We start from the raw sequence: 26,751 nt of genomic DNA, 5'->3' as shown, positions 1-26,751 counted from the left end.
GGCCTGAGAAGCCACCTACTTGGAGGTAGTCAGCTTCCTTGCAGAGAGCGTTTTCTTGTGGCTGCCTCAGCTGCCTGCAGCTGCAACCCCTCTTCCCCGCAGCGGAAGCCAGGGCACCCCGGTGGAGAGCTCACATTTTTGCTCCTCTGTCCTCACCCCTGCTTGGGTAAGGGGATCGTGCAGATGGGAGCTGCCTGTGGCCAGCATTCACCACTCCCTTACCCCTCACCTGCCTTGTGGACAGCTGGTATCCCTTTTGCAACACGCTTCCCAGAAGGTCCGTAGAACAACTGACTTTTATGTTTCCTCACCCTGTTACCCCCATACCCTGGTGGCAGCCCTGAATAATGGCTTCCACTTACTGAACTGGCTTTCTGGCGCCAGGTGATGTGCCAAGGGTTTTATCAACATGTCAGGTAAGGCTCTCAACACCCAGCGCCACAGACCCAGGTGAGGAGATGGGTCACACCCCTACACGTGGGCAGAGCAGCGAGTTTCAGCTCAGGTCTTTGCTGGGCCGGAGTCCCCTGGTCCTCATTACTGCACTGACTTGCCTCCGCTGGCTCTTTTAGAGGATTTCCACTAGGTCCTCGTCCCACCATTGGCTCTCGGAGAGCTTGCACTTAGTGACGGGCAATGGGCAGAAATACTAGCGGGAATTCTTGGCAGGGTTGGGCCAGGCTGACTTCTCTAGTGTCTCTCTCCCTTTGCTCCTCGGAGCAGCCAGTCACTTCCATTCCCCATGTCTGTCCCTTCTGGATTGCTCTTCCATTTTCTCAGATCGCTTAAGGCCCTAGTTAAAGGTCACACTCTCGGTAAGAGGAGCTGATGGGTGCCTCTCTCCCTCACCCCCAACTTTGACCAGGGGCAAGGATAGGGCCAGTCCCATTGTATTCTAGCTTGTATGGGTGTCTCCCTCAAATACTGTGAGCTTGCCTCCGTGGTCCCTCAGGTGAGTCACACCTGGTCCTGTCATGCGTTTTATTGTCTCCCTCTCAAGGAACCATGTCTATATTATTGGCCATTGTCATACTCAATGCCTGGCATAGAAGGTTCTCAATAAATCTGTGTTGATCGGAGACAACACTGCTGAAAAGTGAAAAAGTTGGTCCATCATAAGTCATTTTATTACAAAGTATCATGGAATGATATCAATTAACTGTTTTCCTCTCTCCATAAATTTACCTGTCCCAACTGCGTGTTTAAATACTTGAGAAGTTACCATTGTAATTAGGTAATAGGCCATTGTCATTCAGTAGAGACAGTTGGTCCTGCCAGAATAAAGAGAAATGTTTGAGGTCATTTTCCAATACTAATAATGCTGACCTTATCATCAACATAATTTTGAGGAAAAATGATTCTAATCACCCAACATATGATTTTAGAAATACTGAACGTATGTTTTCCAAGATATAAACCCACCAGCATCATCCTTGAGTACAGTATTTTTTTTTTTTTTGGCCCAGGGTTATTTTTTGATGATGATTATTAGTGAGATTGGGCTTTAGGATTGCTAGGCTTGTGTACTTTTTTGAGGTTTGTTCACATTCGTTTTACCACTTAACCTCTACACCAGCTGTGGGAAAGCTGAGCAATCCATGCCTCCCAGATGTGACGGCTGACGAACCATCAACACCAAGAAATGGTGACACACACAGCTCAAAATGCACTCTTTAAACGATTACCTGTCGTTTGAAGAAAAACTATTAGAAAAGTAAGTGTCTTAAAGCTCTTATCTGTGTGCTCAAGTCCCTTTACCTCTCGAGGCCTCAGTTTCCTCATCTACAAAATGAGGGCTTTGGAGTAGACTAGATGATGTCCAAGAACCCCTTCTGCTTTAGAATTCGGTCATTTAAGGCCTGAAATCTTGGCATTCCCCATATTTTAAAGATTTTTTTTAAAAAAACTCAAAGGATGGCCCTGCCAGCATGGCTCAGTGGTTGAGCATCGACCTATGAACCAGGAGGTTACGGTTCAATTTCCAGTCAGGGAGCCTGCCTGGGTTTTGGGCTTGATCCCCAGTGTGGCATGTGCAGGAGGTAGCCTATCAGTGATTGTCTCTCATCATTGATCTCTCTCTCTCTCTCTCCCTCTCTGAAATCAATAAAAATATATTTAAAAAAACCCTCAAAGCATCAGGTTTAATTTTTCTCTTCTTCTTGAAACATAGTTTTTATTGTGTTGCACAAGCTCAAACTATTTTTTGATACTTTTTTCTCCTTTATGTCTCACATTTATATATAACTTTCAAGACATTGATCTTACGTCATTTTATGATATAAAAATATCTATAAAAGTCAATACAGCCCTCTACTATAACATAAAAGATGAGATAGAGAAAATAATTTGTGATAAAATAGTATGTATGTCAACATGTAAATGCTAGACCTGATTTCAATGGAAGGCACACTGAAGTAGGCAGGTGCCTGCCTGTATACGGAAAACAACCGTGAAAGTGATAGCTGTAAGTGTATGCTGATGTGGGGGTGACGTATTCAAGGCTCAACCATCATGCGCAATACCGCTATCGGGGTTGTGAATTTATGAAACGGTGAAGAAATCTTGGTATCATTTAAGATTAAATACTATATAATCTATCATTTTAATTGGCAGTTGCATTCCTAGAAAATTCAGTGTGTTTTTAACCCACTCAAAAAATATGTTCACATGTAAAATAGGGTTGGTGTCTAGGCTAGTACTTTAATTATAAAGTACGCCCCCCCCCTCGCCCAATTCTGTGACTTACAGAACATTTGAAAGTCAGGTAGATAGGGACAGAGCTTCATTGGGTGGGACTGTCCTGTGTTGTAGGATGTCTAGAGCCCTTGGAACACCCCTGTTGAGTTCCACCGCCAACAGCTTCCTGTTTTCCGAATGTTCCTGTACTTCCCTACCTCCAGCCCTTCACCCACGCCTTGTCCAGCTTGAGATAGCCTTGCTCTCATTTCTGCCTGTGCTCATTTCATCCTCAAGGCTCAGCTCAAGTGTCCTCTGTATGAAGCTCTTCTTCATTGTGCTGGTTCTATATCCAACTCCAGGCTCCTATTCCACCTTGAGAAGTGGTTATTTGTCTATGGGACCCATTTCCACTTCCCTTAACTCCTTGACTTTATATTATGGATAATTTTTCTCTCCTCTATCTTCTAATCATCTAGCACAGAACCTTTCACCTAATAGGCAACCAGTAAATATTTGTCAACCATAATTGCTCCAAGTGACTCTTAACAGAATCTTAATGCATTTGAGAGACTTAATCCATTAAAGCTTCTTTGGGTAACTTGGTTTTTTAGATTCTAATATGCCCAAGTTTCTACAGAGAATATTGCTTTTGAAACATAAAAGCAGATGGAGTCGTGTGTAGTAAAATGCTCTCAGAATATTAGGCAGCTGATTATAAGGTTGGGTTGCTGCTACTGTGTCACTTCATCACAGTTTGAAAGTTGGTCTTCTCAAATCACTTCCTGGACCTTTAGCTGGCTCATAACTTAATTCTCCCTGGTGACTTTCAGAATCCAAGAGCTGGGGTCCAATATTGTGGGCAGAGAAGTTTCGGATTGGTTATGTTGGGTTGAAGATGGGCTAGGACCAAAGAGACTAAGCAGTGGGTGAGAGATGCCATATGAATGCACTGCTGGGCCACCTGGAGTGGTGACCATGACCTTTAAACAGGCACCCAGTGTGAACGGGCTGCAGACACTTCACAGATCATGCCAGCCTGACTTCTCTTCTCCCCATCCAACTCTTTGTAACATGATTTTTGCATTTTGGAAAGTGAGAGTAATACGTTGGATCATACAAAATATTTTTTTATATAACACCCTGAAAATGTATAGGAGACATCTGGTGGTAAATATCATTATCTCTTTGGAATGAATACTTGGAGTCTGCTAATCACACATATACATATATGTGCCAGCTGTACAACTGTGATTATTAGCACCCATTGTTCCCAACCCCTTCTGTTTCCCCATCCCATTTACATATTCTAGCAAATGATGGGATCATTTCCACTGAATGAAAGCACATTTCTATGCTATAGGTACTCAGCTTGAAACCGACATTCTTAATGAAGACTCACATGTCTTGGTCTTTTCGCTTTGGTAGAAGTGTTCATTGCTTCCATCAGTTTAAAGCCATGTGTACTTGTACTGGATGGAACACAAGAACTGATTGGCATTTATGGGCTTTCAGGCCCTAAGGTAATCTCTTTTTTAAAATAATACCTGTTTCACAAGAAGAAAACCCGGTGATCTAGAATGCACATAACACCTTTGCATTATATTGCATATCTACCAGGATAGCTGTAGCCAGCACCGCTTACAGTTACTGCTGTATATGTTATGGAACAAATACTTATATAGCACTTACAATGGGCCAGGCACCTTTCTATGAACTTGTGAAATCTGAACACATTTACTTCGCTCAATAACCCTATGAAAGAAAGACTGTGACCATCTTCCTGTTTACCCAGAGGGGACTGCGCACAGGGACGTAAGGTGGCTGTCAAAGGCCTAAGGTCGTGGTGGACTTGGAATCCAGACACGGGACATCTGGTTCTGGAAACAGTGGCCGTTGCTCCTGTCGGGCTCTGCCCCCTGTTTTATACGTAGGTCAGGCATTTATTTGGTCTCTGTTGTGTTTTTTATGTTGTATATTTTGATCTGCCTCATCTACACTGATTTTGCACTTACCAAATCCCATGGGTTAGTTACTATTTGTAGTTTTCCCCGTCTGAAGTAATGTTGGGTTAGTGGAACCTCTAATACTTTTTAGTATCAATCATTACTTTGTGAAGCATGTTCTCTAAAACTTTAAAATATATATAGTTATCAATTATGTAAGTAATACATGTTTCTCATAGAAAATATGTAAAGAAGAAGAAAATAGGAAATTAAATATACTCACAGTCTTATCACTGTTAAACGTGTACAGCCCTCTTTTTCCTATGGATGCATACACACACACACACACACATATATATATATATATATATATATATATATATATATATATATATATATATACACACACTTAGGTAAATGACATTACACACCACATTGTTTTGTAATTTGCTTATTTAAAAAAATCTTCACCTAAGGATATGCTTATTGATTTTAGAGAGAGGGGAAGTAAGTGAGTTAGTGAGAAAGAGAGAGAGAGAGAAAGAGAGAGAGAGAGAGAGAGAACATCAACAGGAATCAAACACATGACCTTCCTGTGCATGGGACGATGCTGTAACCGCTGTGCAGCACTGGCCAGGGCTTTATAATTTAATACATGGCAACCACCATACATTCAACCCATAATTATTGACCACCTACTATGGGAAAGGCACTATAAGCCGAGAGGGACATGGTGCTAGCACAGCAATGGAGCTTTTGTTCTAGAAGGAAATGGCAGATATTAATATCTTCACACACATAAGCATAAAATTGTAACTGACACAAGTGCTGCCACAGATCAGTATGCAGTGTCGTGAGAGCCTCTGATGAAGGGGCTTGACCTTTGGGGATGGCTTCCTGGGGAAAGAGTGACCAGAGCTCTGCAGGAGGAGGGGCTGCCCAGCAGCACCTGAGCAGTGTGGTGCAGTGGTTATGAACCTGCCTCTGGAGCCAGACCCTCAGCTTAAATACCAGCTCTGCTTACTGTGAGAACGAATCAGATAAGACATTTAGTATTTATTTTTATTTTGATTATTTTATTGAATTTATTGGGGTGGGGGTGACATCTACACTAATAAAAGAGAAACATGCAAATTAGCCATCACTCCGCTACGCCCACCAGCCAATCAGAGCGAGTATGCAAATTAACCCAACGCAAGATGGCGGTTAATCTGCATACGCAGACGGTATGAAGACTGAAGACAGCATAGAAGGAAGAGGGAGGGAAAGCAGAAAGTGAGGGGTGGCTGCGGGAGGGAAAGCATGGGGGGGCACTTTGGGGGGGTGGCGGCGGGAGGAAAAGTGCGGGGGCGACGGCGGGGGGGAGGGAGGTAAAGTGCGGGGTGGGGGGCAGAGGCGGCGGGAGGGAAGGGAAAGCACGGGGTGGCTGCAGGAGGGAAAGCGCCCCACAGCGGTGGTGGCGGGAGGGAAAGCGCAGGGGGGCGGCAGTTGCGGGAGGGAAAGCACAGGGGGCGGGAGAGGTGGCGGTGGCGAGAGGGAAGCCCGCTGGAAGCCCTGTTCTTGCAGGAATCTTCCTGCAACGGGCCTCTAGTTTGTTAATAAAACTGCAGAGGTCTCAGGTGTACAATTCTCTAAGACATCATCTGTATATTGCATTGAGTGTTTACCATCCCAAGTCAAGCCTCCTTCCAACACCATTGATCCCCCCTGAGAAGACACTTAGCCTCTCTGGGCTTCGGTTTCCTCCTCTGCTTTCTAGGGGGTTGGTAGGAGGCCTGGATGAGTGAGTGTATTAAATGTGTACCGGGATTTAATTTATAGAGGAGGGACTGAGTGGTGGTATGAAGAAGCCTAATGTCAAGGGAATAATTGATTTACTTTTCCTGTGAGAAGGAGACATGCCACTCCACACAGGGCCCACGGGAAGTATCAGGGTGGTCAGGAGGCAGGAGCCAGGAGCCAGAGAAAAGCCAAAGCCGAAGCCTTTATTGGGGTTTCCATAAGAAAACCAGGCAGAGCAGAGTAAGCAGTTTAGGGTTGGACAGTTTGAATAATTCCGACGGGCTTTGTGGCATAGAGGCTGTCCCTCTGTGGCTGTCAGGTACCTGCCCTGGGAGGCTGTCCCTCTGTGGCTGTCAGGTACCTGCCCTGGGAGGCTATTCCTCTGTGGCTGTCTGGTACCTGCCCTGGGAGGCTATTCCTCTGTGGCTGTCAGGTACCTGCCCTGGGATGCTGTCCCTCTGTGGCTGTCAGGTACCTGCCCTGGGAGGCTGTCCCTCTGTGGCTGTCTGGTGCCTGCCCTGGGAGGCTGTCCCTCTGTGGCTGTCAGGTACCTGCCCTGGGATGTTGTCCCTCTGTGGCTGTCTGGCGCCTGCCCTGGGAGGCTATTCCTGTGTGGCTGTCTGGTGCCTGCCCTGGGATGAAATGCTGGCTTGGTGAGTGAGCGTTAGATAAGAAGGCGGGTCAGGGTGTGGCCTTGGATTGGCTGGTCTGCACATGAAAGGCCTGATCCAGGCAAGCTGTCCACCACCCCTAGGAATTAGCTGGCCTTGGGAGGAGCCGTCTTTCTCTGGATCTGTGAGACCCCCAACAGATGTCAAAACATCATGAGATAGAGAAAATAAAGAAAACCATACCTAATACAGTTAGTACCTGGGGACACACTCCACACAAAGTGTGGCTCAGAGCAAGCGGTTAGTATAAGATAGTTGCTATTATTAGACAAAGAGGGGTGAGAAAGGATGCAAAAGGAATTTAGAAATATCTTCTTAGGTGTTTATTTTATTGCAAAGTAAAATCATTTAACTTAAGGTAGTATCGCTGAACAAAGTGACAATTCCCTTTTCTGGGAATCGAACCTGAGACCCTTCGGTGCACGTGCCAATGCTCTAACCATTGGGAACACCAACTGGAGTGAAAATGTTTTGCACTCTTTAAGCATCGTGTTTAACACTCCAAATCTTGGACTCAAGGTAATATTTGTCGCAGCTCTCTTTTTCTCTCATTCCCCACCTCACTTTCCCAATTTATGACCCACAACAATGCCTGAGCTACACACAGTGGGGAGGGGAGTTTTCTTTTCCTCCTGTGGGTTTCCTAAGCACTGCACATGCCGCCTGGGCAGATTTGCACACTTCAGACCAGCTAGCACGGAGTCTCTCCAAATGGCTAGATAACATGGAAATCACACCATCAGAAACGAACGGTGGGTATTTGAATAATGCGCTCCCCTTTTGCTGTAGATCTTTTTTTTTTTTTTTTTAAAAAATATTTTTATTGATTTCAGAGAGGAAGGGAGAGGGAGAGAGAGATAGAAACACCAATGATGAGAGAATCATTGCTTGGCTACCTCCTGCACGCCCCCTACTGGCGATTGAACCTGCAACCCAGGCATATGCCCTTGACCGGAATCGAACCTGGGACCCTTCAGTCCACAGGCTGACGCTCTGTCCACCAAGCTAGGGCTCGCTGTACGTCTTATGAAGAGCTCGGCTTGGTCTGCTATCCAGCTGTGTGACACATTCATTTTGTAAGAAAAAGTGTCAAGTAGAACTTAAAATGGATCTGTTGGAACCACTTCCCTTTGGAAATGAAGAGATAATCGTCTTGACTTCAACATTCATTTTGTGTTAGTTTTCTTGGCCTATATGAGATCCAGGCAGTGGATTAACTTCTCCTAAATGCATGCCCTCAAATATGTGAAAGTGCTTATTTAAGCAGTAACCATGGTGTATATTTAAAATAGAAAAGTAGGTCACAAATATTTCCTTAGTGGAGGGGGAAGACAATATGAAAATCAGCATGCTCACACACTTCTCAGATTTAGGTCAGGGATCATAACTTTAATTTTTTGGCAAATGCAGACTGATTTATAAGGAGATACATTTTAATATTTTAGTGGGTTTTTTCAAACTACCTTGTTTTCTCTAATTATGGCCACAGAGCTGTTAATCTGTTTGCTATGATGCTTTCATTTACTAAAAAGTCAGATGGCCGAAACCAGTTTGGCTCAGTGGATTGAGCGTCGGCCTGCGGACTCAAGGGTCCTGGGTTCGATTCCGGTCAAGGGCATGTACCTTGGTTGCGGGCACATCCCCAGTGGGAGGTGTGCAGGAAGCAGCTGATCGATGTTTCTCTCTCATCAATGTTTCTAGCTTTCTATCCCTCTCCCTTCCTCTCTGTAAAATATCAATAAAATATATATTTAAAAAAAAAAAGTCAGATGCATCTCTAATAATCCTATATAATAAAGAGGTAATATGCATATTAACCGTCACTCCAACACACAAGATGGCCTCCCCGATGTGGTCAAAGATGGCCACCCCCATGTGGACACAAGATGGCTGCCACAAGAAGGCCGGCAGGGGAGGGCAGTTAGGGCAACCAGGTCTGCAGGGGAGGACAGTTGGGGGTGACCAGGCCTGCAGGGGAGGGCAGTTGGGGGTGACTAGGCCTGCATGGGAGGGCAGTTGGGGTCAACCAGGCCTGCAGGGGAGGGCAGTTGGGGGGACCAGGCCTGCATGGGAGGGCAGTTGGGGGCGACCAGGCCAGCAGGGAGGGCAGTTGGGGGTGACTGGGCCAGCAGGGGAGGGCAGTTGGGGGTGACCAGGCCTGCAGGGGAGGGCAGTTGGGGGTGACCAGGCCTGCAGGGGAGTGCAGTTGGGGGTGACCAGGCCTGCAGGGGAGGGCAGTTGGGGGTGATCAGGCCTGCAGGGGAGGGCAGTTAGGTGTGACTGGGCCGGCAGGGGAGCAGTTAGGCGTGGATCAGGCTGGCAAGGGAGGGCATTTAGGGGTGACCAGGCTGGCAAGGGAGGGCAGTTAGGGGTGACTGGGCCAGCAGGGGAGGGCAGTTGGGGTCAACCAGGCCTGCAGGGGAGGGCAGTTAGGGGTGACTGGGCTGGAAGGGGAGCAGTTAGGCGTTGATCAGGCTGGCAAGGGAGGGCAGTTGGGGGTGACCAGGCCTGCAGGGTAGGGCAATTGGGGGGGACCAGGCCTGCAGGGGAGGGCAGTTGGGGGTGACCAGGCCAGCAAGGGAGGGCAGTTGGAGGTGACCGGGCCAGCAGGGGAGGGCAGTTGGGGTCAACCAGGCCTGCAGGGGAGGGCAATTGGGGGGACCCGGCCTGCAGGGGAGGGCAGTTGGGGGCAACCAGGCCTACAGGCGAGGGCAGTTGGGGTCAACCAGACCTGCAGGGGAGGGCAATTAGTGGCAATTGGGCCAGTAGGGGAGCAGTTAGGCATCAATCAGGCTGGCAGGGGAGTGGTTAGGGGGTGATCAGGCTGGCAGGCAGAAGCGGTTAGGGGCAATAGAGCAGGCTGGCAGGTGAGTGGTTGGGAGCCAGCAGTGGGGTTGTGAGAGGTATCTGGCCTAAATGGGCAGTCGGACATCCCTCGAGGGGTCCCAGATTGGAGAGGGTGCAGGCTGGGCTGAGGGACACACACACACACACACACACACACACACACACACCCGTGCATGAATTTCATGCACCGGGCCTCTAGTAAAAGCATAATATGCAAATCGACTGAATGGCCATCCAGATGTCCTTCCAGATGAAGCCTGGGCTGTGAAGGCCTACTCTTGCATGAATTTTGTGCATCGGGGCTCTAGTTAGACTATAATTAATATTTCAAATAGGTGTAAACACCCCTGTTTGAGAAAGCAGTCCACACGTCTTTCAGAATCCAGTGAATCATAAGAAAACACATTTTCAGCGAATCTTGGTCAGAAGCTTCCAACAGCAACTTGCTTTCTGGAGAGTGTATGGAGCTGGCCTGGCATTTCAAAATGAGCGGCTCCTGGGGGCATTTGTGCAGCTTTCTCCCAAGTCCTAGGTAAGTTGCATCATTTTTATACCGTGTTTGGCATATTTAACATTTAGTGACTCATAATTCCCATTCATTCATTCATTCATTCACTCATTCATTCTGGAGGGACCACCATATGGCATCAACATCAGTGGCTGATGGATCCCCAGGGTTGCTCCATTGGATCATCCGGCTCTGCAGAATGTCCTATTCCCTTCTTGACTACCCGTGGATTCCTCTCAAAGTTAAGGGTATGCAGATGTTTTTTTTATTTATTTATTTATTTATTTATTTATTTATTTATTTATTTTTTAAATATATTTTATTGATATTTTACAGAGAGGAAGGGAGAGGGATAGAGAGCCAGAAACATCGATGAGAGAGAAACATCCACCAGCCGCCTCCTGCACACCCCCCACTGGGGATGTGCCCGCAACCAAGGCACGTGCCCCTGACCAGAATCGAACCCGGGACCCTTCAGTCCGCAGGCCGACGCTCTATCCACTGAGCCAAACCGGGTTCGGCTATGCAGATGTTTTTAAATGTGAACCCAGTTGACTCTGATGTCAGAGCATGTGTTAATAAATGTCAAAAAAAAAAAAAAAAAAAAGGCATTCTGGAGAGAGGAGGATTTGTAGTTGGGCAGGGATACAGGATTGGTTATGTTCTCCTGCTAGACCCTCCTCCCTTCCTGCCTTCCCTTCCTTTCTCCACCTCATCTCTGCCCCTTCCCTCCCCTCCCCTTCCCTCCACTCCACTCCCCTCCCCTCCCTTCCCTTTCCTTTCTCCACCTCATCTCTGCTGCTGTCCCCTCCTTCCCTTCCTTTCCATTCCCTTCCCTTCCTTCTTGGCCTCTTATGGATTCCTTCTGCAAACATCTGTCATTACCTCCTCTGTCTCCCATGCTGTGGTAGGTTCTGGGGGGTGCATGAGTGACTGGGATACAGCCCCAAGTCCTTAGGTGCTTTCCACGCACACAGTGGGGAAGATGTGCAGCCAGAGAACTACTCCACGCGGTGGGAACTGCATGTGCGGCCTGGCCAGGGCAACCCCCAGAGCTGTGCCAGTTCGGAAGAGGGCGGGGCTGGCTCTGCCTGATGGTTCGGTTCCGGGATCCCTCTCAGAGGAGGGGCCCCCTGGGCAGATGAGTGGCATTGGTCTGACTGCTGAAGGTGACAGGCTCCTATTTACCTGTGGACCCACCCAAGTCATAATATTAGTTAAGACCTTGATGAATAGGCTTATGGAATGTAAATGGAAGACTAGCTCCCTTCGATGCATGAAATACACAAATGACTTAATACATTGTGTTACAAGTGTCAGACTTTCCACCAGAGATGGAGGCCCTAGCTTCTGGACAAGGCTGCCACTCCTTCACTCGGGGTATGTATTATCCGCGGCGGGGGAAGACCCTGCCAGGGCCCACTTATGCTCAGTGGCCAAGAGTAAAGAAAGCAAGTGCTGGGTGGAAACTCTCCTCTGATACCCCTACATTTTTAGTAAAAGTCTGCTACAAATTGTTTGGGGGCATGAGGAAGAACCCACAATTGTTCCACAGGTAAGGCAGTGTGGATCAGAGAGGGGCAGCAGGCAGCCCTAGGAAGTCAGCAGTGGAAGCGCAAGCCCAGGTGAGTCGAGGGGCCCAGGTGTGAGCAGGAATTAGGGTGGGCAGGTACCTGGCACAGGTGAGCCAGGCATCATCGGAGGCAGGACTGGCCTGCAGGGAGCGGACATAGGACAGATTCCTTTCCCAACTCCACCAGCGGGAGGAAGAGGCTGGAGGACGCGAGGGCCAGGCCTGTTCTGAGGACAGCAGAGCATCCTCCCAACCAAAGTGCCTAGCCTCCCTCCCCACACGGGAGATGAGTCGGAATTCCCTTTGCCAGGCTCATTCTTCATTATCTCCATTTTGTTCCGAAAGGTAAATAGGCCACTTACACTTTTGACCCCCGCCTGCTTCTGGAAATGCAGTGAGTTTCCAGGGTGGCCGGTCTGTTCCGTTTGATGGCGCAGGGATGTGGCTCCAGGGGCAGGAGGCTGTAGGTACAGCAGGGAGCGCCCGCCCGGTTTCCCAGTTCCTCCCTCCGGACCGTGTGGTTCGGCGCCCCCTCGTGGCTGCAAGGAGAACAAGCCGCTTAACTTACTACCGTTTACCTCTTTGCACACAATATGCCACAATTGCTAATCCTCACAGCTTCCAACTACACGGTAACATTTAGTCTAGGCTAGGGTGACGGAAAGATGCCAAGTTCAGAACCTAAAACTCGCTCCTTCCGGCTGCTTGTTGGCGCCTGAGCTTGCGCCTCCTGCTTGACGCACCTGGGGAAGCTGCAGCTCTGATTGATAGCCAGTCGAGAGGTCTTAGAGCCTGAGGACACCTCCTATGGTCGAATCAGCTTTTACAGATGGTCTGAGACGTGATACTCTTGTTTCAGGCTGGAGCCCTGAGCCACATAAAAGTGAAGAAAACCCATTTCTGGCTGCAGTCCCATTTTTTGGACAATGTTAAAGATGAGAAGAGAGAGAATAAGAGTAGATGTGGCGGAAGGATGGGTCCCCAGCGTGGTTCCATCTTGACAGATGGCTGGCGGATGTGGTGGGATAGGGAAAATCATCTTATCTTTGAGGGGCAGACTTTCTTATCAGGGCAAAGGGTAAATGCTGGAAGGATGCAGTAAATGGGACATGAGCAGCTTTTCATGATAATGTACTTTACAAATATTTTCTCTTAGTCTGGTTTTTTTCATTCTAACAGTGACTTTCACAAAGCAGAAGTTTTTAATTTTAATAAAGTCTAACTTAATATTTTCTTTCATGGATTATGCTTTTGATGTTTTATTTAACAAGTCATTGCCCAATCAAAGGTCACATAGATTTTCTTCTAAAAGTTTTTATTTTTTAATATATTTTATTGACTTTTTACAGAGAGGAAGGGAGAGGGATAGAGAGCTAGAAACACCGATGAGAGAGAAACATCGATCAGCTGCCTCCTGCACACCTCCCACTGGGGATGTGCCCGCAACCAAGGTACATGCACTTGACTGGAATCGAACCTGGACCCTTCAGTCCGCAGGCCAACGCTCTATCCACTGAGCCAAACAAGCTAGGGCATCTCTAAAAGTTTTTAGTATTTCGCCCTAACCGGTTTGGCTCAGTGGATAGAGCGTCAGCCTGCAGACTGAAGGGTCCCAGGTTCGATTCCAGTCAAGGGCATGTACCTTGGTTGCAGGCACATCCCCAGTGGGAGGCGTGCAGGAGGCAGCTGATCGATGTTTCTAACTCTCTATCCCTCTCCCTTCCCCTCTGTAAAAAATCAATAAAATATATTTAAAAAAATAAAAATAAAAAAATAAAAGTTTTTAGTATTTCATTTTATATTTGGATATAGGTCTCATTTTGAGTAATTTTTGAGAGAAAGGTATAATATCTGTGTCTAGATTATTACTTTTTGCATATGGATGTCTAATTGTTACAGGACTATCTCCATTGAGTTGTCTTTGCTACTTTCTCAAAGATCAACTGGATGTCTACAGAAGATTTTTATTGAGATTGCATTGAATCTGTAGGCCAAGAGTCGTAACAATGTTGAGTTTTCCAATACATCAAAATGGAACATTTCTCTATTTATTTAAAACTTATTTGATATCTTTTACCACAGTTTTGTAGATTTTGCATATAGGCCATGTACATATTTTGTTACATTCATACCTGAGTATTTCATTTTTGGAGTGCTACGATAAATGATTTTGTGTTTTAAGTTTCTAATTCTAATGTGCTTTGCTGGTACATAGAGCAATTGGCTTTTGTGTATTAACCTTGTTGATTTTTTTTGGATTTTCTACATAGACAATCATATCATTTGTAAAAAAAGATGTATTTTTTTCTTTCCCAGTATATCTTTTTAAAATATATTTTTATTGACTTCAGAGTGGAAGGGAGTGGGAGAGATAGAAACATCAACGATGAGAGAGAATCATTGATTGCACTGCCTCCTTCACACCCCTTACTGGGAATTGATCCCACAACCCAGGCATGTGCCTTGACCAGAAATCGAATCATGACTTGCTGGTTGATAGGTCGATGCTAAACCACTGAGCCACACTGGCTGGATCCAATATAACTTTATTTCCTTTTCTATCTTATTGCACTAGCTAGGACTCCTAGTAGGATGATGAATAAGAGTGGTGAGAGGGGATATCCTGACTTCAGCTTTTTACTCTAGTGAGCCCAAGCCTCTAAACTGGTCTTGCTACTTTCATTTTTTTCTCCTATAAATTCTATTGTTTGCTAAATAGCCAGGATAAGCTTTTAAGAATGTAAACCAGATCATGTCACTTCCCAGATTAAGACCACTCCAGTGGCTTTGCTATTGCACTTATTCTAAAATCCAAATGCCTCAGCTTAGCCTACAGTGCCTTACATGACATCTGCATGTCTGGGTAGCATCATTTTGTCAGGTTCTTCCTCTTGACCTCGAGATGTCAGCTACCCTGGCCTCCTTTCTGTCCTTCAAGTACATTCTTCCTTGTGCATTTGACACCAGCTGCTCCCTCTGCCAGGAAGGCTCTTCCTTCTCCTTTATCATACCAGTTCTTTCTGGTCACATATCTAGATCCCAGCTGACGTGTCACTTTCTCAAGCTATGCTATACCTAGTCATTCTATATCTTGTTAGCGCGTTTTAGCTTTTTGCGTAGCTTTTGCGGCTACCTGACTTTGTCTTCTTTTCTTTTCTTTTTTTTAAAATTATCTATCTTGCTCAGGGGTCCTCAAACTATGGCCCGCGGGCCACATGCGGCCCGCCAAGGACATTTATCTGGCCCGCCGGGTGCCGCTGCCTGTCCTGCTTAGCAGCCGACTTGTCCCGGGCCCACAGTGCGCATAGGAATTTGTTCATAGTTTTTTTTAAAAAAACTATAGTCCGGCCCTCCAACGGTCTGAGGGACAGTGAACTGGCCCCCTGTTTAAAAAGTCTGAGGACCCTTCTTGCTCCTCTCACCCCTGCCCACTACCCTCTCAGCCACTGGAATGTAAGCTGCTTGAGAGCAGAACTCTGCCCCTCACGTTCATACTGTCTCCCCAAGTGCCTGGAGCAGCACCAGGCATGACATGGTGTGGGTGCCGAGTGGCCCCTTCCTGTGTCTCCATCCTGACCTTGAACCAAACGCCTTGCTCTCTCTGCTCTTTGGTCTCCACCTTCCAGTTCTCTAAGTGCCAGGCTCTTTCCTGCCCTACTGCCTCTGGAGGTGTTCTTTACTCTGTCCGGAATGTCCCACACCCTCCCTCCCTCATTTGCCTTCTACGCTTTTTTTTTTTTTTTAAATTATCAGATCAATTTCTAATACATGGAAAACTTTTCCAGTTCACATCACCATCTCTTTCATGGTTCTTTCCATAGTTTGAATTCATACTCACCTGTATGATCATGTGGTGGTCAGCACCTCCCCCACCCCCCTTGCTTCTGACAGCCCAGGTGCAGGGCCCAGGTCTGTTTGGGTTCATCCTATACTGCACCCAGGACAGTGCCTGGCCCATAGCAGGTACTCAGAGTGCTCAGCGAATGGTTGTTGGGAGAATGAATTCACTAAAGAATAAATACTGGATTTCACTGGTTGTAAGAAGCAGGCTTTCTTGAAACTTAACATTTCTGAAATAGGGATGCATGTAGATTTAATGGCATTTAGAATCGAAGAAGAATATATAAATTTTTTTTAAAAAGTATGTTTTTATTGATTTCAGAGAGGAAGGGAGAAGGATAGATATAAACATCAATAATGAGAGAGACTCATTGATTGGCTGCCTCCTGCATGCCACACACTGGGGATCAAGCCCGCAGGCCGGGTATGTGCCCTTGACTGGAATCGAACCTGGGACCCTTCAGTCTGCAAGCCGATGCTCTATCCACTGAGCCAAACTGGCTAGGGCAAGCTGCTATTTTTTTAAAAATTGTTAATAAAGACAATATTCTGTTTCACTAGTAATCAAAGAAATGCAAATTAAGACAAGTTGCTATTTTTCAGATGCCAAACAGACAATGATTTTTTGTATAATGAATTTTAAAAACAATAATAATATTGGTAAAGGTGTGAGGAAATACGTAGTTTTCCATGCTACAGGGAGAGTTTATATTGGGACAGTCATTCTGGACAGCAATTTGGCAACATGTATCCAAAGCCTTAAAAATATTAATATTTCTAACAGTTGCTCTAAGAAAGTACTCAGGGAGGTTTAAAAAGACTTCTGCTGCCCAGCCGGCATGGCTTAGTGGTTGAATGTTGACCTATGAACCAGGAGGTCACGGTTCAATTCCTGGTCAGGGCACATGCCCAGGTTGCGGGCTTGATCCCCAGAGTGGGGCATGCAGGAGTCAGCTGATCAGTGATTCTCTCTCATCATTGATGTTTCTATCTCTCTCCCTCTTCCTTCCACTCTGAAATCAATGAAAGTATACTTAAAAAAAGATTTCTACCAATAATTCTCACTAGATAACATTTTATAATACTGAAACATTGACTAATGCTAATCTGTAAAATGGAATATAATTCAGTCATAAATATGTGTGTTCCCAAACAATTTTTAAGGATATGAAAAAATATTTACAATATAATATGTTTTCCTAATAGCTTATAAGTTACATGAGAGCAAGAACCATGGATATTATGTTCAATACTAGTGGCCCGGTGCATGAAATTCATGCACATTAAAAGAGGATTAATTAGAGGAAATAATTTAATATTGCTATTTGCCCTTTCTTTATAATAGAAGTGTCAGAGATGAAAGAAAATTAGTAAAACGTATATGAAAACCTTCCTCCTGTCAGAGTCTGGGGTGCACCACACGACCCAGAGTCAAGTCCCCGCTCACCCACATGTGCCTCAAAATTGCGTGAGACCCAGACCCGGATGCCCCTCCCCCCCATTGGGCTAGATCCAGACCCACCCTTGTCAAGCCCTGAGGAGCAGGGGGCATAGCCTCAGGTCCCTGGGCCTGGTGCCAGGATGGGGGTGGGGCATGGCCTGAGGTCCCCCGTCAAGCCCCACTGGGTGGGGGGCATGGCTTGAGGTACCCCATCAAGCTCCACCAGGTGGGGGGGGCACAGCCTCAGGTCCCCTGGCCCAGCACTGGGAGTGGGGGGCAGCCTCAGATCCCCCATCAAGCCCTGCTGGGTGGGGGCACGGCCTGAGTTCCCCCGACCCAGCATTGGGGGTGCACCTTGAGGTCCCCTGTCAAGCCCTGCTGGGTGTGGGGCACGGCCTGAGGTCCCATCAAGCCCTGCTGGGTGGGGGCCCGGCCTGAAGTCCCCTGTCAAGCCTCACCTGGTGGGGGGCGTGGCCTGAGGTCCCCTGTCAAGCCCCACAGGGGTGGGGGAGGGCGTAGCCTCAGGTCCCTGCTGATTGCTCCTTAAAGCTCCTGATGGGAACTTGGCCTCAGCTGCGGGTACAGCCATCTTTGTGATGGAGTGATGGTCAATTAGCACAGTGGTCTGCAAACCACAGCTCGCGAGCCACATGCAGCTCTTTGGCCCCTTGAGTGTGGCTCTTTCACAAAATACCATGGCCTGGGTGAGCCTGTTTTGAACAAGTGGCATTAGAATAAGTTTAAGTTTAAAAAATTTGGCTCTCAAAAGAAATTTCAATCGTTGTACTGTTGATATTTGGCTCTGTTGACTAATGAGTTTGCCGACCACTGAATTAGCATATTTCCTCTTTATTAGATAGAATAGTATATTCACCATCCAGCATAGTACTGACTTATCAATATTTGTTGAATATGGAAGTAAAAAGTTAGGCATTAAACATTATATATAGGATGATCCCAACTTTAATTTTTAAAAATGAGTGTGGGTGCACACAAAAGATAAAAATACATATAGCAGTTACATTGACAGAGATTACTAGCATCTTTGAATGGTGCAGTTATGAGGAGTTTTTCTTATACTTTTCTATATTTTTCAATTTTCTATAATGTACACATAATTAGCTTTTAAAATATATGTTTTTATTGTGTGTGTTTTTTAGAGAGAGAGGAAGGAGGAGGGAATAGAGAGATGGAAACATCGATGAGAAAGAGACATTAATTGCTGCCTTCTGCACACCCCCGACTAGGGTTCAAGCCCTCAACCTGGGCATGTGCCCTAACTGGGAATCGAACTGAGGACCTCTTGGTTCATGGGTCAGCCACTGAGCCACACCAGGTGGGCCACATATTAGTTTTATAACGAGGAAAATTACTTTCTTATCTGTTCCAACCACGTTTTGGTGCTAAGTGATTGAACGTGAGGATGTGGTCAGCGGGAGGCAGGGTTCATGAAGGCATATTTCTTTGAGCACATAGATTGCTGAATTGAGTATTAAACAGAGTGGTGGACATTGTCCATTCCACCCTGAGCCCTTGACAGGAATCTGGACCCAATAATCCTTCTGGAATGGGCAAAAGCCCATCCCTCGGCTGTTTGTCTAGCCCACCCTTGTCTACCTGCTCTGAGCAGCTGCTTATAGTTCTTAGGGTCCCGGTCACTTAGGGTCCCTGTCATACCCACCTCAGGCCCCTTTGCTCGGACAGTCACAGTGGACAAACGTCTTGGACCCTCAGTGCTCTCTCTCCCTTAGCTCGGATTTCATTTGTGCTCTCCAACTGGAGGCACCTTAGCTCTGGTTCAAAGCCTCCCTGCAGGCTGAGGGCTGCAGCCTCATCTGCTATGCTGATGAGCCTGGAATGCTGTCTCACACCTAGATGCTCAGTAAATATTTACTCCGTGCAGGAATGGATCCACAGCAAAGTTGGCAGACAGAAAGCAGGAGGGTACTCAGGTCTGGGTAGCCTATAGCATGTGCAAAGGCACGGATGAGGAACAGGAACATATTTGTGTCAAACACATTCAGTGCAATAATTTGAAATGCAACAGGTGGAAAAATGTAGATGTCTAGATACTGGAACATTTGGAAGGAGAAATTCTGAAAATGATGACTTTGGGGGTACCATGTATTAAAAAGGGTCCTCAGTTAAAAATTCTATATGTTTTCATTTGTGTGGAGTAGAATATAATCATACACACGTGCACATACACACATTTACACACGGTGTGCTCCTTATTTTGTTTTGTAGCATCTGTTCTTTCTGTTAAAGCCAGTAATTCAAGGTATTTGCAACAGAGGGCAGGATTGTGCAAGAAATTGAAACACTTTTTTTTTCTTCTTTCCTGAAAGTCCCCCCCAAATACAAATTACAGCAATATACAGATTGGACTATAGAAATACTCTTCTTTGACCCTCTGGTTCTCAAAATGTATAGGTTATTTAAAGCCATGAGAGTTATTTTTTATGTCATTGTTTAAAATACTTGGTAATGTATGTAAATCTTAATAAAAGCAAAGTGCTGATCCCTTGAGAGAGAAACACTAAAATATGGACAATGTACTTAACTCCGGTATCAAGTTCAGGGACGGGGATTCTTTGTGCCTTTTCTAAGTACGATTTAGATTATTTGCTCTTCTTTCCATTCTCATGCTGGGATGCAGGCCCTTTGAGGTTACTGCCACCGATAAATGCTGGTTAATGTTCTTCATCGAGAGATTTTTGAAGCTTTTGGGCAAGACCGAAGAAGCAGAAGAGTTGTTCTTGAGTGCTGAGGACATGTTAGTGCAGGTAACGTGGGACAGAATTGGAAACCCTTCAAGCATTCCTCCTTACATTATTTTGTTAGATGTTTTTGGATATTGTTCACCTTGGTTCCTTGATAATTTAGCCCAAAAATGGAGGAATCGATTAATTATGTTCATCAATGAGGAAGCAATGATTTTAACCCATGCCCCGAACTGTATATCAATGACAAGAAGCGGTAAATAGATGGGAGTCAATATGGAATGAATGAATACTAGTAGGTGTCATTTTTTGGAGGGGGAAGGAACGGTCATAAAGCAAAAAGGGAAGCTGAGTAATGGATTGAAGTGAACTAATAAAAGGCTGGTTACAGACTTGGTCATTCTTTTCATAAAGATGTTGGGGAAGGTTGTTTGATGATCTTGTCTGTATTGATTTACTTCTGAAATACACACTGTGGCTTTGTGGAATACAATGAAAGTTTCACTCATAACATATAACTGTTAGCCATGCTTAGGATGCCATTTAACTGCCCTTTAAGAAAATTATAAACTTTCACTGACTTCAATATAAGTTGTGGACCAAAGATAGTCCAACCCAAGACCAAGCTGTCTTTATTTTAAAGCAAACATCTTCCTGTTTTCATAAAAGACTGCCTCTCACCCATTGACACACATCTCTATAGAAGGAATTCTATCTAAAGAGATTTTTAAGATTCTTTTTAAAAAAATATATTTTATTGATTTTTTACAGAGAGGAGGGTAGAGGGATAGAGAGTTAGAAACATCGATGAGAGAAAAACATCAACCAGCTGCCTCCTGTACACTCCCTACTGTGGATGCGCCCGCAAGCAAGGTACATGCCCGCAAGCAAGGTACATGCCCTTGACAGGAATCGAACCTGGGACCCTTGAGTCCACAGGCTGACGCTCTATCCACTGAGCCAAACCGGTCAGGGCAGATCTTTAAGATTCAACATTCCAAGTCCCTTTATGGCAGGGACCATTCTCATCCACCAATATCTGTATCCTCCATGGCATAGTACAGCCTTTGGGGACTTAAGGAACGTGGTAAGTGACTCGGTGACTCAGTGTGCATCTGCAAGTACTTCGCGCCCTTAGAGGGCAGCGTGGAGTAGTGAGCAGAGCGGGGGCTGTTTGCAGGCTGACCCAATGGAAAGTTCTGTGCCACTCACTGCTGTGACCTCGGCAAGAATGCTCACCTCTGACTCAGCGCCTTTGAGGATTCTCTCTGTCTCTTGGAGCCATTACCAGGCTTAACGGAGACAGCGCACAAAGCGCTTCACACAACGTGTGGCCCGTAGTGAGATCGTCAGAACTGGTAGCTATTTTGTTATTCCCGTCTATGGGTTATAAAGTAATCGAGGCCTCGGTTATAAATAACAGGAGCGTTTGATTTAAGCTATTTTGCCCACTCTTTCATCTTTCAGAGTAGAGCCCAATGTTTCTCTGGTGTACGTTGTTTGTCAGGCAATCATTGAGTGTCTGGTGTGGCTTCATTCATTCATTCATTCATTCACTCAGCCGATGTTCCCTGAGGACTGTGCCAGGCCAGCGCACTGTGCCAGGAGTTGGGGTAATAGCTACGAGCCCACAGGCTTAGCTTCTGCCCTCGTGACTCTCCCAGTCTCGCTGGAAGTCCCTGCCAACATCGAATCAGTGTTGGAGCATGACCTGTGAAACACATTGGTTGTGAAGGGATGAGGCTGGCTTCATGGGAGCCATGCCAAAGCTTAGACGTTCGAAGAGAACGTCCCACTTCAGTCCTTCGTAATCAAGACTGAATTCAGCCCTAACCGGTTTGGCTCAGTGGATAGAGCGTCGGCCTGTGGACTGAAAGGTCCCAGGTTCAATTCCGGTCAAGGGCATGTACCTTGGTTTCGGGCACATCCCCAGTAGGGAGTGTGCAGGAGGCAGCTGATCGATGTTTCTCTCTCATCGATGTTTCTAACTCTCTATCCCTCTCCCTTCCTCTCTGTAAAAAAATCAATAAAATATACTTAAAAAAAGACTGAATTCATAGCACAGAGAGCTAAATCTGCTTTTTTTTTTCTTTTTTTTTTTTTTTACTACTAGCAATGCTGTAACAACATCTCTGAGAACATTATTATGGTTTTCCCCTCTTCTGAACAAAGCATGGCTTTGAAAATACTTCATACTTTCTAGAAGTCTGTATTATTGTCAGAATATATAGCTCTCAATAAGGGAGCAACAGGTTGGGCCCCTGCAGAGGGACATTCTCAAGGTGGTGTGTGTCCAGGTAGGGCCCGTTACTGACGGATTGGATTTATGGGGCTTGGGCATGTGCCTGTTATTACAAGGCTGGATCATTTGTTGTTCCTTATTACACTGGCCTCCTCTTAGGACTCGTCACCACGTGACATCTCTACTCTCACTCCGTGTCTGACCCGTTCCTTTGTAAAACAGACCCAGAATTTGGTTTCAATCTATGTTCTTAGATCTGTGGCCCAATAATGGCCGTGTACGCACAAATACATTGTATGAAAACCAAGCCCCACGCAGCGTGGGTCAGTCATTGATTTATTAAGAAAAAAAACCCAACTATTGGTTGTGATGAAGAAATGGTATTAAATACTCTGCCTATTGTCACCTTACTTCTTTTGTGGAAAAGAAGACCTTAAGTATCACTTCTTGGCCAAAATTTCCTCCCTGCAATCAGAGGCCTGAACAACCTGGCCACATCAGCATCCGAGGAGTACTTTAAAGGAAGCCACAGTTTGGAATGTGCTACTGGAATGTCCAGCTTACTGGCCAGCCACCCCTGTGGCCAAGCTGCCATGAAATACACTGCTGGTGTTCTGATGTAAATGTGTCTTTTCTTGACACATTTTGGTTTTCTGTACTAGCTTTTATTGTTAGGATTAATATGCTTAACCCACACTCGTGAATCCATCCCCCACCTCTGATTATTGGGGTAAGAGATGCTCAACTTAAGTATTTCCATCCTCTGGTCCAGTGGTTCTCAACCAGGGGCAATCTTGCCCCCCATGGGACCTTTGCCCATGTCTGGAGACATTTTTGGCTGTCATGACTGGGGTGAGTGTGTGTGTGTGTGTGTGTGTGTGTGTGTTATTGGCATGTAGTAGGTAGAGGCCAAGGATGTCACTAAACATGCTACAATGCACAGGACAGTCCCACAACAAATTATCCAGCCCCAAATGTCAGTAGTGATGGAGCTGAGAATAGTGCCCTAGTTTCTTTCTTTTTTTTTTTTTTTGCCCTAGTTTCTTATAAAGATGCTCAAAGATCTTATAAATCACTTGGAAGGCCTTGAAGCTCTGCGATTATGAAATGCTCTGCTGTATCTTGTATCTTCCTATACAACGTGCAGAATGCTTAGGAGAATTATTTTTGGTAGCACAACGAATGTAGCCAACGTTGATCATGCCCAGTAAATAACACACGCGTGTTTTATTTTCAGATTTGCTGCTGGAAACAATTCTCTTGCAAACACAAAATTTTGAGACTGCTTAAATATCAGGAGAAGTGTTTGGGGGAGAAAAACATCCTACTTGGAGAAATTATGGAATTTTTAGCAGATTTACTGATTATCCATTAAGAGATAGTGAAACGCAAGTTTTTATGAAATGTTTTAAGTAGTGTATCTCCTTCTCCAAAAAACCCCCAAGAGGGCAGGGAGGTCTGGGGCCCCCCATCAGGGGTGACTCACCTCTCTGGCTCCAGCCTCGGAGGGACTCGCCATGTCTGAGAGCTTTGTCCCGACCGTAACGTGTTTGCAAGGAACTCTTAGCCCACAAACGTGCAGAGGTTTCGGCAGTAGGAAAAGTACAAAGGAGTCCGATGTTTCCTGCCTCACTCACAGGCCTTGTGAGGACCATGTACCCACTCCAGGCCTCTGTGCAGGCCTCTGCCCGTGGTCTATGGTACCCACAGCCCGCTGGTCTGTCTTCTGCAGGACCTAGGCCAGGGCCTGCAGGATCTCTGGCCTTGCTTTCCTGCAACTTCTCCTGGCTGGGGAAGTCCTCTTGGCTTTCCTCCGCTCCCCACACAAGCATCATTAAAGCTGCTAGAGACAATATTTGTGACCTGTGTTACAGAAAGGCAAGGCAGCCATTGTCCAAATCCTTCGTGACAGGGGCAGGGCCACGGTAAAGGGGTTTTGCAGAGGGGGAGAGAAATTAGACTCAACTCGGAATACAAGGAAAAGTGGGGTGGGAAGAGGAAACATGAGGGTAAACAGGGGGACCCTGGCTAAACCGATGAAGAGGATTCTTGCTGAAGGCAGGCCAGGCTGCCTGACACGCGGGGCTGGGGAATGAGGAACAGGACTATGTGTGTGATGAGGATCAGATAGCGAGGATGGCTACGCTGACCCAGCAGGATTTTTTAAAAAATATATTTTTATTAATTTCAGAGAGGCAGGGAGAGGGAGAGAGAGAAAGAAGCATCAATGATGAGAGAGAATCATTGATCGGCTGCCTCCTGCACGCCCCACACTGGGAATGGAACCCACAACCTGGCCATGTGCCCTGACCAAGAATCGAACCGTGACCTCCTGGTTCATAGGTTGACGTTCAACCACTGAGCCACACCAGTTGGGCGACACAGAGGAATTCTTACTCTAAGTGGACAATGCAGAGATGACCATGGAAGTCCAAAGTTGAGGTCTAGTTGAGAAAAAGCTCAGAAAAGCCTGAGTAGAGTTTGGTCAGGGGGAGAAACGCCTCGTCAGCATCTGTGCTTATAAGAGGGTGTAGGTGTTACCCTCCGGATCTAATCCCTGTTGGCATCTGCTGGGCCTGTCCACTTCCCTTGACAGGCTGGAATGGGAGAAGGTTCTTTGTGAGTCCACAGAGACACACACACCCACACCCTGCCTGTGGCCTGGCTTTCATAGCTAATTCAGCTGACCCAATGGCCGGGATGCTCAAGGTTAAACTGTGAGGTCGTGAAGGCTGGCTCTTGTAGCCTCTCTCCCCCCTCTCCCTGTTCCCTAGCTTGCTTTTCGGTTGAGCTTTCCACTTTTCTCGAGATCGTTCTCCTCTCATCAGAAAACCGACCTCTTCCAGCTTTTGCTCCCAGGAAGAATGTGATGTTGGTAATCTCTAACACGGAATGCTCTTCCGAAGAGTATTGACCTTTAAACGAACAGCCCAAATAAGAGCATCTAAGGGTAAAATTACTGGTGCTGTGTAGTAGTAGTGAGCTGTGGGGTCCGATTGCCTGGGTTCAAATGAGCATCAGTGAGAACTTGGGCACGTGCTACTTAACATGTGGGTATCTCATCCACTTCCTCACTGGAGAAACGAGAGCGGTGGCAGTATCTTCCTCACAGGCTGCCTGGGAGGACGTAGAGATCCTGCACGGAAAGAGCTCAGCAGAGTGCCTGGCACTCACTGGGAGGGCCCATTACTGAAGTCGGATTGCGAGCCTCTGAGCCTAGCCACCGTGTCACTACCAGGCCTGCCGGACTTAAGCTCCAGCGCCTAACCGTGTCATTCTCCTGCACGTGTGGATACCCCAGGACCACAACATCCAATGTGACCTCTGTGGCCACTGCCTTAGCTCGGACCCTCATCATTCTTCCTCTAGACCAGTGGTTCTCAGCCTTCCTAATGCCGCGACCCTTTAATACAGTTCCTCATGTTGTGGTGACCCCCAACCATAAAATTATTTTCGTTGCTACTTCATAACTGTAATTTTGCTACTGTTATGAATCGTAATGTAAATATCTGTGTTTTCTGATGGTCTTAGGCGACCCTGCTAGCCGTTCTCTACAGCAGTTGAAAAGGTTGAGAACCACTGCTCTAGACTGGCTGGTCTCCCTGCCTGTAGCCTCGCCTGCTTCAGTTTAACCTCCATACATCCACCCAAATGAATTTTCCAAAATGCAAATCAGATCACGTCATTCTCTTAATGAAAACTCTTCAATATTAACGTCCCAAAACTTTAGGTGTGTACTCAGTGCTCTCTCTCCCTGAGTGGCCAGTCCTCTGTTTCACTCTCCAGTCTCTCCTCCTACCTCGGGAAATTCCCTGAGGCAAGGATTAATTAGTCTTAGGTTTGCACTCCAGCCCTAGCGCCAGCATTCAGTGAATGTTTGTTTAATGAACGAATGACGGCAATGCTCCTTTGATGCAAAACTTTAATTAAATTTATCTTTTTCAGGCTCCAAAGGAAGAAAGCAATTGAATATTATCAACAAGTGATAAAAATAAAGGAAAATGCAAGCACTCTGGCCAACTCTTCACGCGTCAGGAAGCAGCTGAGCACCAAGCTGAGTGATGCCTATTGTGAATTAGGTAATTGCTCTGATCTACCTCTGTCAGAAACAGGTGACTTTCCCCATTGTTTCACCTGCATACTTTGCTTATTTAAAGTATGTTTTCAGCCTGGCCTGATTGGCTCGTGGCTGAGCCTGGACCTATGAACCAGAAGGTCACAGTTCGACCACATGCCTTGGTTGTGGGCTCAATCCCCAGGGTGGGCCATGCAGGAGGCAGCTGATCAATGATTCTCTCTCATCATTGAAGTTTCTATCTCTCTATCCCTCTTCCTTCCTCTCTGGAAAAAAAAAAAGTCTTCATTGTTGAAGTAAGCAACTGTTTCATATACTCTCAATTTTTTTTTTGCTACCTATTTACCCTCCCTCATTAGGAAAGTGTCTTCATTTGCTCAGGCTGCTCCAACAGAACACCCTAGACTGGTTGGCTGAAGCAACATAA

At 46.2% G+C, this 26,751-nt stretch overlaps 1 pseudogene across 1 annotated transcript; it reads left to right on the top strand.

The window, feature by feature from the left end:
* Nucleotides 1-409: 409 nt before the first annotated feature.
* Nucleotides 410-26,751, top strand: LOC308244327 (putative tetratricopeptide repeat protein 41; annotated as a pseudogene). The gene is made up of 8 exons: nucleotides 410-416; nucleotides 4,040-4,191; nucleotides 10,258-10,454; nucleotides 19,944-20,070; nucleotides 21,067-21,094; nucleotides 23,531-23,617; nucleotides 26,195-26,328; nucleotides 26,684-26,751. The product of its transcript is annotated as a putative tetratricopeptide repeat protein 41 (transcript).

The sequence above is a fragment of the Plecotus auritus genome (assembly GCF_963455305.1).
Source record: "Plecotus auritus genome assembly, chromosome: 3".
Taxonomy (NCBI): domain Eukaryota; kingdom Metazoa; phylum Chordata; class Mammalia; order Chiroptera; family Vespertilionidae; genus Plecotus; species Plecotus auritus.
The sequence above is the reverse complement of the archived record's forward strand: the minus strand, read 5'-3'. Positions and strand labels throughout refer to the sequence as shown.